Below are 12978 nucleotides of genomic sequence, written 5' to 3' on the forward strand. Positions count from 1 at the left end.
TGTTCAGCAGAGGTCACCTCTGCGTATGCAGTATGCAAATGAGTACAGCTGGAGTTTCTTTAGTTGTGCTGCATACGTCATCCTTCAAAGATGAGTAATCCTGTTGGTGTGTTAATGTTGTGGTATTTAAAACTGTTGCTGTTCCGTAAGGTACACCCCAAATGGGGTGTTGTACCCTTGAAGGTGTTTCATAAGTCAGGAGTATAGAGGTACAATGGCTGACTTTGTTCCGGCTACAAACCAATTACAGATTAGGGTGGCCATGTAGAAGGATATCCACGCCACCTTGGCAATATGGTTGTCAAAGGAGTGGGTGCTATCTACATGTGTACTAAGATCCCTTATAATATCTTATGTATGTAGGGGACTACCACCTATGTGATAGTCAGTGGATGATTGGTGTAATCCAAAGGGGATGTCTGTGCACCTTGTGGCATGCTGCTTGAGGCCATGTTACCAACACCAGGTATCCGTCACAGTGACACCTTTATGGAGGGTGTCTGTATTAGCTGGTGAATCAATCATGGCTTCTAGTTTGCAGTCATCTGGAAACCTATTCAGGGAAAGTCCTTCTGTGCTAGACTGTACCTCAGGGAAACATATACCGAACATGAGGGGCCCTATGACCGAGGACTGGGGTATGCCAATTGTAACTGATGTACAGTAGGAACTACGGTATGCTACCCTCACTGCATGTGTCCTGTCTGTGAGCCACTTTGCATAACATCTCAAGACGTATGGGTCACTGTGCAGGTGGATGTGTATATTGACAATACCAGAATGGTGAATGGTGTTGAAAGCCAATGAGAGGACAAGGTAGGCTATGTGGACCTCCTTACCATCATCTACTACCTTGGTAACTGTCTCAAAGGACTCCACCAGGTGTAGGAGCCATGGTCTGGCCCTAACAAATCCAACCTGGGTGGTATTACAGGTTTGGAGGCCACCAATGTCTCTGTGAATGACTTCCATGATGATGTTCTCAATAGCCTTGCAGAACAGTCTAGTCAGGCGTATAGGGCAATAGTTCAGGTTCAGTCTGGGTTGGAGAGAGCATTACCTCCAGCATGGCTACATATGTGCATCTTCGATAGGCTGTAGTGTCGTATATTAGGTGGTGAGCATTCACTGTGTACATGAGACAATTGCTATATTGCCTCATGTTGCCCATATTCATCATATAGACAGGCAATAACACTGGTAATTGACACTTGGACATGCCTGTATATTCAACCATTTCTCACAAGATATGTGAGGTAAGTGTGTACAACAGCTGTTATACTGTATGCAAGCTGGAAATGTAAGGACAAACAGTGTTTACCTGTAGGAAATGAGTAGGATTGAGTGCTATAGTAATTAGTAGCTCATGAAGTGCTTACATGTTCTGAACAAGTGCTGAGAATGAATAAGCAATACAGATAGGGTGTTGGATAACATAAACTCACTGCCCCCCCAACAGGTACACAATTTCATATCCATGAACACTACAGAGCCTCTGTAACCATAACTATGATGGTACAAGATGCACTCAGGCTGCATGTGACCTGTTCAAATCCCTGGTCATATAATACACATATGACAAAACAGTTTGCTCTACACATACACTTTCATGTAAAACATAGGTTCATGTCAGTCTGTGAAAACACTGAATGGAGCACAACAACAGTTATCACAACCCACAAAGTGGAGACGCCACTCATAATGGGAGGCACTGCACTATTACCCTGCTGAGTATGGTCTGAAAGTCTATGAACCTTAATCAACATAGATGTTGTTAGCAGTACAGATGTAGATGACAGTACGGATGAATTCACACTGCATAGCATACCTGTGACAGGTCATCGGACATCATCACTCATACTGTGTTCCACCTACACTCAGTATACTAGAGGTACCTTCGTATGTCACAGGAGGGTTCTACCAGTGGCCTGTTGACAGAAGCAACACTACAAAAGGTGTCAGAGTGACATGTGCATATCACACCAGTGGTAGCTACAGTAAATCAGGGTTAATGTTTTGTACTCCCCCATCATTGTAGCCCATACCACACAGACAAATGGGAGGCATCTGCATATGTGAGTGTGTGAATGGCCATGACCTAGGAGCAATAGCTGACTCAGTGTTGTGGACAACATGCAAAATGGGCTTTGTGGGTGAGGTGCGTGACATATGCGCACAATCTGACAGCTGCTTATTGCATTGTCACCACTATGTTAATAACCCTGTACCCATTAACTACCACCTAGGCAGCAGTCAACATTATGGACACCATGTGTAAGGGATGATGCTCTGCAGTTTACCTCCCTGAGCTAGTGACATCACCAGGCCTATTAGGTAGTCATAAGAGGCAACCCAAGTCATGACAGGGTGCCATCCTTGAGCATGGGAATCATTGGACAGCCATACTCAGCACTCAATTGACCAATATCAGATCACATATCACCTTTAAGGGGTATTGGCCATGCTTGGATGGGCGACACCAGCCTTCACAATCCTCATCTCCACTATGCAGCATGCTGCCTACCCTGCATAAAGACATGTGCAACACTGTGATGTTGGACATGCTACATGTACATATCCTGATCTGAAAGACATACGTTATGGACAGCCACCTTCCTAGTACAAGGGTCACCACATGCTGGACAGGTCCCTGTGCCATACGTGTTACATAGTCCTGCCATACCATGCAACCCTGTCCAGCAGAGCTGCACATGTCATCTCTGTCATACATGATGCAATGACCGCATGGAAGATGTATCATTAACTGTCTAGATCAGTAATGTGGCACTGATTCACCTGTCGGCGGGAACATGGCTGTCGGCTACAGCTAGAAAACCTTACATCCTATGCCCATACATGGCCTAGGGCATACATACTACTACATGATCTTGGCCGTACATGCTATAGTTGATAGCCATCCCTGCGAATACCATCCGGCTAGCCATTGTCCTATGTGTATCACATGTGCAACACAGGCGATACGTGGCAGGATGTTGAACTGCTGTACAGTGCCGTGTAGATGTATATGGCAAAACACATGCATGTAAAGGTTTCCGTGCGCATGTCTGCATTGTCACTGCCCATGTCTGTTAAGGCAGTGTATGTGATGATATGTGACATATAGACAGCATCAAGGTCAACAGCATTAATGTGCTCACATCCAGGCATGTGCTGATAATTAAGAACACCAGTTCAGGCAAACAGACATGCCCACATCAAGACAACATTCACATACAGTATGAGCAATGTAATGAGGTGACACACATATATGGTGATAATATCCAATCCCCATCGGGTGTTACATGTGTGTGACACAAACATGTCAGCCATGTCAGTGTCATGACGATTTTCAAAGACAACTGTTCATATATACTAAATGTAATACACATGTATGTGCAGCTGTATCTCTGTGAATATCTGAGATGCTGCGACCTGTCTCCATCATTATGTCTTCCAGATAATGCCTCAATTACGACTGCCAGCATATAGCCGCTTGGAGGATGATGCCCTCATACCATAACTCCAGGATAACTATGAGGTATTGTTCGGCCATGTGCCACAGCATGCCCAGCAGTGTGATGACCTGTGGCAGGAACTACGCAGGAGGGTTAATGATATGGGTGGCCATAACCACACCTATGAGCAGGTGCACAGACACTGCATGGTTCATAGGTTGGTACTAGGCTATCAGCCCTAGGGCCTATACAAGCCTAGCCATAACAATTCCCTGCCTATTTCTTCCCACATTATTTACTTTCCTGGACCCCTGTCTAGCAGGGCGACTGACGTGATCCCTGGGTCGTATATTAGGTGGTGAGCATTCACTTTGTACATGAGACAATTGCTATATTGCCTCATGTTGCCCATATTCATCATATAGACAGGCAATAACACTGGTAATTGACACTTGGACATGCCTGTATATTCAACCATTTCTCACAAGATATGTGAGGTAAGTGTGTACAACAGCTGTTATACTGTATGCAAGCTGAAAATGTAAGGACAAACAGTGTTTACCTGTAGGAAATGAGTAGGATTGAGTGCTATAGTAATTAGTAGCTCATGAAGTGCTTACATGTTCTGAACAAGTGCTGAGAATGAATAAGCAATACAGATAGGGTGTTGGATAACATAAACTCACTGCCCCCCCAACAGGTACACAGTTTCATATCCATGAACACTACAGAGCCCCTGTAACCATAACTATGATGGTACAAGATGCACTCAGGCTGCATGTGACCTGTTCAAATCCCTGGTCGTATAATACACATATGACAAAACAGTTTGCTCTACACATACACTTTCATGTAAAACATAGGTTCATGTCAGTCTGTGAAAACACTGAATGGAGCACACCAACAGTTATCACAACCCACAAAGTGGAGACGCCACTCATAATGGGAGGCACTGCACTATTACCCTGCTGAGTATGGTCTGAAAGTCTATGAACCTTAATCAACATAGATGTTGTTAGCAGTACAGATGTAGATGACAGTACGGATGAATTCACACTGCATAGCATACCTGTGACAGGTCATAGGACATCATCACCCATACTGTGTTCCACCTACACTCAGTATACTAGATGTACCTTCGTATGTCACAGGAGTGTTCTACCAGTGGCCTGTTGACAGAAGCAACACTACAAAAGGTGTCTGAGTGACATGTGCATATCACACCAGTGGTAGCTACAGTAAATCAGGGTTAATGTTTTGTACTCCCCCATCATTGTAGCCCATACCACACAGACAAATGGGAGGCATCTGCATATGTGAGTGTGTGAATGGCCATGACCTAGGAGCAATAGCTGACTCAGTGTTGTGGACAACATGCAAAATGGGCTTTGTGGGTGAGGTGCGTGACATATGCGCACAATCTGACAGCTGCTTATTGCATTGTCACCACTATGTTAATAACCCTGTACCCATTAACTACCACCTAGGCAGCAGTCAACATTATGGACACCATGTGTAAGGGATGATGCTCTGCAGTTTACCTCCCTGAGCTAGTGACATCACCAGGCCTATTAGGTAGTCATAAGAGGCAACCCAAGTCATGACAGGGTGCCATCCTTGAGCATGGGAATCATTGGACAGCCATACTCAGCACTCAATTGACCAATATCAGATCACATATCACCTTTAAGGGGTATTGGCCATGCTTGGATGGGCGACACCAGCCTTCACAATCCTCATCTCCACTATGCAGCATGCTGCCTATCCTGCATAAAGACATGTGCAACACTGTGATGTTGGACATGCTACATGTACATATCCTGATCTGAAAGACATATGTCATGGACAGCCACCTTCCTAGTACAAGGGTCACCACATGCTGGACAGGTCCCTGTGCCATACGTGTTACATAGTCCTGCCATACCATGCAACCCTGTCCAGCAGAGCTGCACATGTCATCTCTGTCATACATGATGCAATGACTGCATGGAAGATGTATCATTAACTGTCTAAATCAGTAATGTGGCACTGATTCACCTGTCGGCGGGAACATGGCTGTCGGCTACAGCTAGAAAACCTTACATCCTATGCCCATACATGGCCTAGGGCATACATACTACTACATGATCTTGGCCGTACATGCTATAGTTGATAGCCATCCCTGCGAATACCATCCGGCTAGCCATTGTCCTATGTGCATCACATGTGCAACACAGGCGATACGTGGCAGGATGTTGAACTGCTGTACAGTGCCGTGTAGATGTATATGGCAAAACACATGCATGTAAAGGTTTCCGTGCGCATGTCTGCATTGTCACTGCCCATGTCTGTTAAGGCAGTGTATGTGATGATATGTGACATATAGACAGCATCAAGGTCAACAGCATTAATGTGCTCACATCCAGGCATGTGCTGATAATTAAGAACACCAGTTCAGGCAAACAGACATGCCCACATCAAGACAACATTCACATACAGTATGAGCAATGTAATGAGGTGACACACATACATGGTGATAATATCCATTCCCCATCGGGTGTTACATGTGTGTGACACAAACATGTCAGCCATGTCAGTGTCATGACGATTTTCAAAGACAACTGTTCATATATACTAAATGTAATACACATGTATGTGCAGCTGTATCTCTGTGAATATCTGAGATGCTGCGACCTGTCTCCATCATTATGTCTTCTAGATAATGCCTCGATTACGACTGCCAGCATATAGCCGCTTGGAGGATGATGCCCTCATACCATAACTCCAGGATAACTATGAGGTATTGTTCGGCCATGTGCCACAGCATGCCCAGCAGTGTGATGACCTGTGGCAGGAACTACGCAGGAGGGTTAATGATATGGGTGGCCATAACCACACCTATGAGCAGGTGCACAGACACTGCATGGTTCATAGGTTCATAGGTTGGTACTAGGCTATCAGCCCTAGGGCCTATACAAGCCTAGCCATAACAATTCCCTGCCTATTTCTTCCCACATTATTTACTTTCCTGGACCCCTGTCTAGCAGGGCGACTGACGTGATCCCTGGGGTGACTAGCTTCAGGATGTGTTGAGTGTGTTTTGTTGCTTATAGTGTCCACAAATGTCATAATTGCCCAAGACACTGGGTTGTCAACACATACATTCGCCAATAGGTCTGGTGAGTAAATGTCAGCAGCCCTACTCTTACCCTTAATACAGTCTGACCTGCGTGATGCAACGAAACACACTTGCCTTGATAATAACACCACTACATAATGCAGGTAGCACATGTGGTTTCCTTTTCATTCTTGTCTAATGCTTTGGTGTAATGTGGTCCACTGTTGTGATATAAATGCAATATCTACGTACGTGTGTGTATATGTACATGTGTGTGTGTGTGTGTGTGTGTGTGTGTGTGTGTGTGTGTGTGTGTGTGTGTGTATGTATGTATGTATATGTATAAATATATATATATATATATATATATATATATATATATATATATATATATATATATATATATTATACATAAATTGTAGATATAGATTGATAGACATAGATACATACATATATGTATGTGGACATTAGCACTATTGAATATTTGTGCTGGATGATCTGTACGTGATCACCTCAGATGTACATATATCTGCCATGGCTTAGTGGCAAACCACATCATCTGTGGTGTGCCGGGTTTCGGGTTCTAGTCATGAAGAGACCGGTTATTTTGTTGCTGGGAAGACCAAGGGACATTGAATACAGTGATAGTAAGGCACCTTTAACCAGTTGTGTATGAATCTGAGCGACAGTAAGCAGTGGTTATTAATTTGGAGGGTCAGTATGGGTCATATAACTATGCATTAGAAGACAATACTATGCAAATGAGGTTGACAATAGTGAAGCCCATTTATCCCCAGCATGTGTTGCAGATCCCAAGAGTGTATGTGTGTAGATAGCTGGGTGCAGGGCTCGAATATAGGTGAAAGCATGGGAGGGGGGGGTCAGGCATACTGTACGTACATTGGAGACCTGTGCCTCAGGTTTGCTCCTGCCTTAACACAACTAAGCTAGGTGTGTGTCTATACCTGCCTGGTGAAATTGGGAGGGACAACAGCAGTAGTGGAGTAGTCAAGGTGAACAGGCTGCACAAACAGGTGATAATCAGGACAACCAGCAGATTACATGGCCAGCCCAACCCAGAACACTACGGTAAAGTGAGCAAGCACCATACACACAGGTTTCTTCCACACTCTACACCACCGGTGTATACATGCGGGGACATTTCTCAACACAGTCCAACCAAATGAGAAGGGCTGCAGCAGGCAACATAGACCAACATGTGCAGGAGGCTGAGGGTGGTGAGGATGTGAATGCTGCCGAACAACCCTTCGTGAGGTGACATATGATTTTACAGACCCAGGGTAACTTACCAGGGGCTACATGAGCTGGAGATAGTGTAGCACTATGGGGTGGACAGAGACCTCCTACAGCAGCTTGTTGAGCTGTGCCGGCCACACCTGACACATCGAACAGGCCGAGGGAAACCCATCCTAGTGGATACCAAGGTATGTGTTGGCCAAGGTATACTAGCCACAAGTACCTCCCAAAGCACAACTGGGGATATCATGGGATCTCACAGGCATCTGCATCCAGAGTATTGCACCAGTTCACAGATGCCATGTCACCACATGCCAGTGAGCACATACATGTCCTCAACACATATGATTTGTTGACCAGAAATATGCGTCTCTTCCACCAAATGGCTGACTACCCTGGGGTACTGGGTGCTATAGTCTGCATGCACGTACACATCAAAGCACCACTCGGTGAGTGGGGTAGGGCCTACATTAACTGCAGGGGCATACCCACCAACAGCTAGGCCATATGCGATGGCCAGGGCATTAAATGAATGTGCGTGCTGTCTGCCCTGGAAGCTATGACGATTCCGATATATGGCATCTGATGCAGCTGTACCACACCTTTGCCAATATGGACATCCCCTACAGTCTCCTAGTGGGGGATGCTGGTAACCACTGGAGTTGTGGCTGATGACACCCATCAGCAATGCACACACACCTGAACAACTGCACCATAATGAGGCAGACGCACAGGCAAGACATATAATTGAGCATGTGTTTGGGATGCTCAGGTCACGGTTCTGGTGTCTGGACACATCCGGTGGAGCCTTGCAGTATTCACCAGCTAGATGCACCCAAATTGTTATGGTATGTGCTATGCTACACAATCTGATCCTGCAGTAACAGTTGCAGCAGGAACAGCATGGGGCAGGGCCACACAGCCTCCCACCAATGCCAAGGCCTGTACAGGCACAGTGTGACTTGGAGGATGAACTACTTGAGCTGGGCCCAGTAGGCGAAAGGGGCGTGCACAGTATGACCTGCCCTTGACAAAGAGGCAACACATGGCATATGCACTGACACAGTAGGTACCCAGGGATTTCACCATCTCTGACTCGCACAGACAGTACAATGGATGCCAAACATGACACTACCTGTGCTCAGCCATGTATAGGAAGTGCACTGTGTGCATCTGATATAGGCAGCCCTCCAGCACCATTCTCAGGTCTGGAACACCGCCAAGGTAAGTCAATCGACCTACCAATTGGCAGTTGTATTAGAATGTGTATTTACCTGTAGCTATGGTATGGATGTGAGCATACAAGGGAATTTGGTGGCTGACTGTTAGGGCAGCAGACAGTACACGTACATAGTGGCACCATGACATCTGTAGCACATACCAGGGTCACAATAGTAGCCAGTAGTACACAGGGTGTCCTAACCCACTGCAGGTTGCGGGCTGAAAATCATGTGTGTCCATACAGCCCACACAAGTCTCATACAGCTGGACAGGTGTAGACCAATACAGACAAATGCTATACAATGGCCTCTGGATATGCCCAATGAATGACCCCAACCCCCACAGACACACACACACACTACAGCAGGCCAGGCAGTTGGATGTAGGTTGTGAAGGCTAGGACATCTGAAACCACTATGCTGGTAATTAAAGCTAGGATCTGACGTACACTGGTATGCCTTCAAACAGCAATTTAGGTAGGTCCACACACTGAAATGGAGAACCTGGCATACCAGTACAGTAGTAGAAAATGTGTACAACTGTCAGCTGTGCCCCCCTTCCAACATACACATGTGAGAGTCATGTGCGCCAACCCCGGTGCTGTGTAGGACTGTGGCTATGGTTGGATGTCACCCCACACTGTGCAGAAATGTAGCAGCAGTCAATGCCACATGACCGTTAGCTACCCTGCAGACACAGCATGCCACCTGTTGGTGTACAACGCAGGGGTCGGCACCACAATATTGACTATCTGGACATGTGACACATGCGATCCAGTTGACCATACTTGGCATGCTCAAACACATGAAGGTATGACGGTAATGTCAGTCGACAACATGCGTAACAGTCATACTGGGCATGCTCACACACTGAAACACAATACGGCCAGGTCTGCAAACACCAGTGGCCCGGACATATCTGCCAGTACATTGCTATACTGTTGGATGACTGTGCTGTATGGTATGTGTGTGGTACTGTCTATTGTCTGTACATATGCCATGGTGTATTGGTAATTCACATGATCTGTGTGCGCTGGGTATTGCTACCAACACTTGCAAAGGACAGTTCTTTGTTTGTGGCCAGAACTACGCCTTTGGATACGGAGTGGGTAAGGCACATTCCAGCAGGTGGGAGTGGTTGTGCATGGATTTGTATGGTGTTAAGCACTACTGACCTCTGGTTACAGCTCCTTATACTTGTTTAGACTCCACATTTCTTTAACAGTGTGATACTGGCATACTGGTATACTGGTCGACAAGCACGCTTATACCCACTCGCTCACTCACTTGCACATGCACCGACATTTGTGCTTACATTTGTCACTCACGCTGGGTGGGCGTGATCCCTTGTGATGCCTATTACATTGGACTACATGATTACAGTATCAGGTATGTCTAACCATTAGGCGATGGCAGGCATTCAACTGTACGGAATTGGCGGCCTGTCCAGTGACATAATCATATTATATGAGTGTTCCTCATACAATCTGCTCCCATCTGGCTGATACATGGGAACTGATACTCTGCAATGCTGATATGTAAATGTTTTTTGGGAAATGCATCTCTCTGCTGGGTCATACTACCGCATACCTGTTGTAGGTTTTCCACCTTTTAGACTGGCCGACGTGAGACGCTAGGAGTAACACCTTTCCCACTTTGCATGTGACAGTCCCTCATTAGGCATATGTGCCATGCGAGTATTCTCTAGCCATAGCAACTGTCCTGATTAGAGGACATTATTATATTCCACGTGTCTGTAATAGTTGCATGTAACGGCTATTGTATACATGACATATCGATATGTTATGTGAAGTAGCATAAGCAACTTGACTGCTGCTAGACTAAGCTTTGATTTGTGCTAAGATGTATATTTCTGTACTATGCATGGCTGTAGGTATGTTCTGACCTGGTACGTCTGACATTTCTACAGAGCAAGTCTCACTTGGGCCATTTGGAAAGGTGGCAGCCCTATAGGACCTATATGTAGAGCTGTCACATTTGGCAAGGCAACACATACCCACAGCCAGTAGTAAACTGACCACTTCACCGGTTTGCATACATTAAGGTTATTCTTGTAGCATTATAGTTGCTAATACTGTTTCCTATAACTTGTAGCTGTTTCTGATACAACAAAATCATTTTATGACACCACTACACACAATATATTACCTTATTACCCGAAATCACAGGCCATGTGCCGTAACATTCATTTTGCAGGACACAACTGTCATTATCATCACATCCCAGTACTCCTGGACCACTATCTTCATTAGTAGCCATTCCGTCCTTGATGCATTGCACCAGGAAGTATTACTGCCAAACGTATTGAACTGATGAGCGTCTCATTACTTGCTAATGATGTGTTTCACCACTGTCACTATCAAGCGTTACACTTACTATCAAGTAGTTTTGTTCTGTGTAAGGTTTTGTAAGTTGTGCTGAATGATTTATATTACTTTTAGCTAACTATTGTGACGATATCTCTGACTTGCACGTTTGACAGTAATACTTCCTGGTGCAATGCATCGAGGACGGAATGGCTACTAATGAAGATAGTGGTCCAGGAGTACTGGAATGATATATATCATACAGTAGACGCACAGGAAAATAATGCTATGCTGATTACAGACAACTATTTATGTTACCTGGAACGTGGTAGGAGCGAGAGGTGCTATTAGCATATCACTGTCGACGTTTTCATAGTCGGTTAATTCAGTTGTCGGTGATTTCAGTTTTCAGTGTTCTTGTGTCGGTTAAGTGCTTGTCGGTTATGTGGTATGTCGAACATATATATATATATATATATATATATATATATATATATATATATATATGTATATATATATATATCCATATATACATCTGTGTGTCCGTTGACCAATACATTTTCCGGACAAACACACTTACACATGCGTATTGGGTTTTATCTCTGCTTCAACAGCCTACTATTGCCTTAGTCATTATGACACCGACACTTCACTCCAGTTAACTTGTAATCAGTATACAACATGTTATACAGTGGACAGATGTCGTTCTTTGTTCATGTATGGAGTACCGCTGATAAGTGTGATGTGAAACAGTGTCATTTGACCTATTCCTCATCTGCACAGCCTATTATTCCTCCTACTGTATTTGTTTCTGTGCACATTCATATTATTTATGTTAATAAATGGAGTGCATGTATTACAGAGAATGTACATCAACATATTGATGTCTGCATGTTGTTGTGTCTTTCGGCTTTTCCCGGTTAGGGGTCGCCACAGCGGAACTTTGGTCCGCTAATGATTGGCAGATAGGTTTTATGTGCTGAGTTGCCAGCCCTGACACACAACCTTCAATGAAGGTACGCCCATTCATGCATGTCTCCTTGCAGAAGACGGTCTAGCTGGGAATCGCACCTGCGTACTAGCTGACCTACATGGGCTGCTCCATTCCAACCGGCGCAACCAACCCTGGCACTCCTGTGTCCATAATCGCATAGCCATAGTTTCTCCAGCCCACCCGTGTTGAGTTTCCACGCGTAACAGCCATTATCCACCTGATATCACAGCCATGACACACCTTTACACATTGCCCTCTTCAGAGCGTTAGGGGCCCTACACACATTCTGTACCACCTCGTGTACTCACAGAATCTCCCTCCATTTATATTTACACATACGTGTCTTTCCTGGTGTTATGGATTATGAACATTTGCGGGTTACAAATGTAGGTGGTCCCAACATGGACTACATTCTGTCTGTGTGTAATGTAGACGTAGCAGTTCAACGATGTTATGCCCACTGGTAAAACCCTGCCTGTGGTGTGAATAGCGGTGCACTGCTCACTCTTGGGCAGCTTTATCTGACATACGCTGCAAGCACTATATAATACCTTAGTTGCTCTAGATTCCCTTCACAACCCTTGTGTATGCTTTCTTCTTTCGGCGTTCATTATATATATATATATAT

This window comes from Protopterus annectens, chromosome 3.part1 (assembly GCF_019279795.1).
Source record: "Protopterus annectens isolate FY-2018-M chromosome 3.part1, PAN1.0, whole genome shotgun sequence".
Lineage (NCBI taxonomy): Eukaryota > Metazoa > Chordata > Ceratodontiformes > Protopteridae > Protopterus > Protopterus annectens.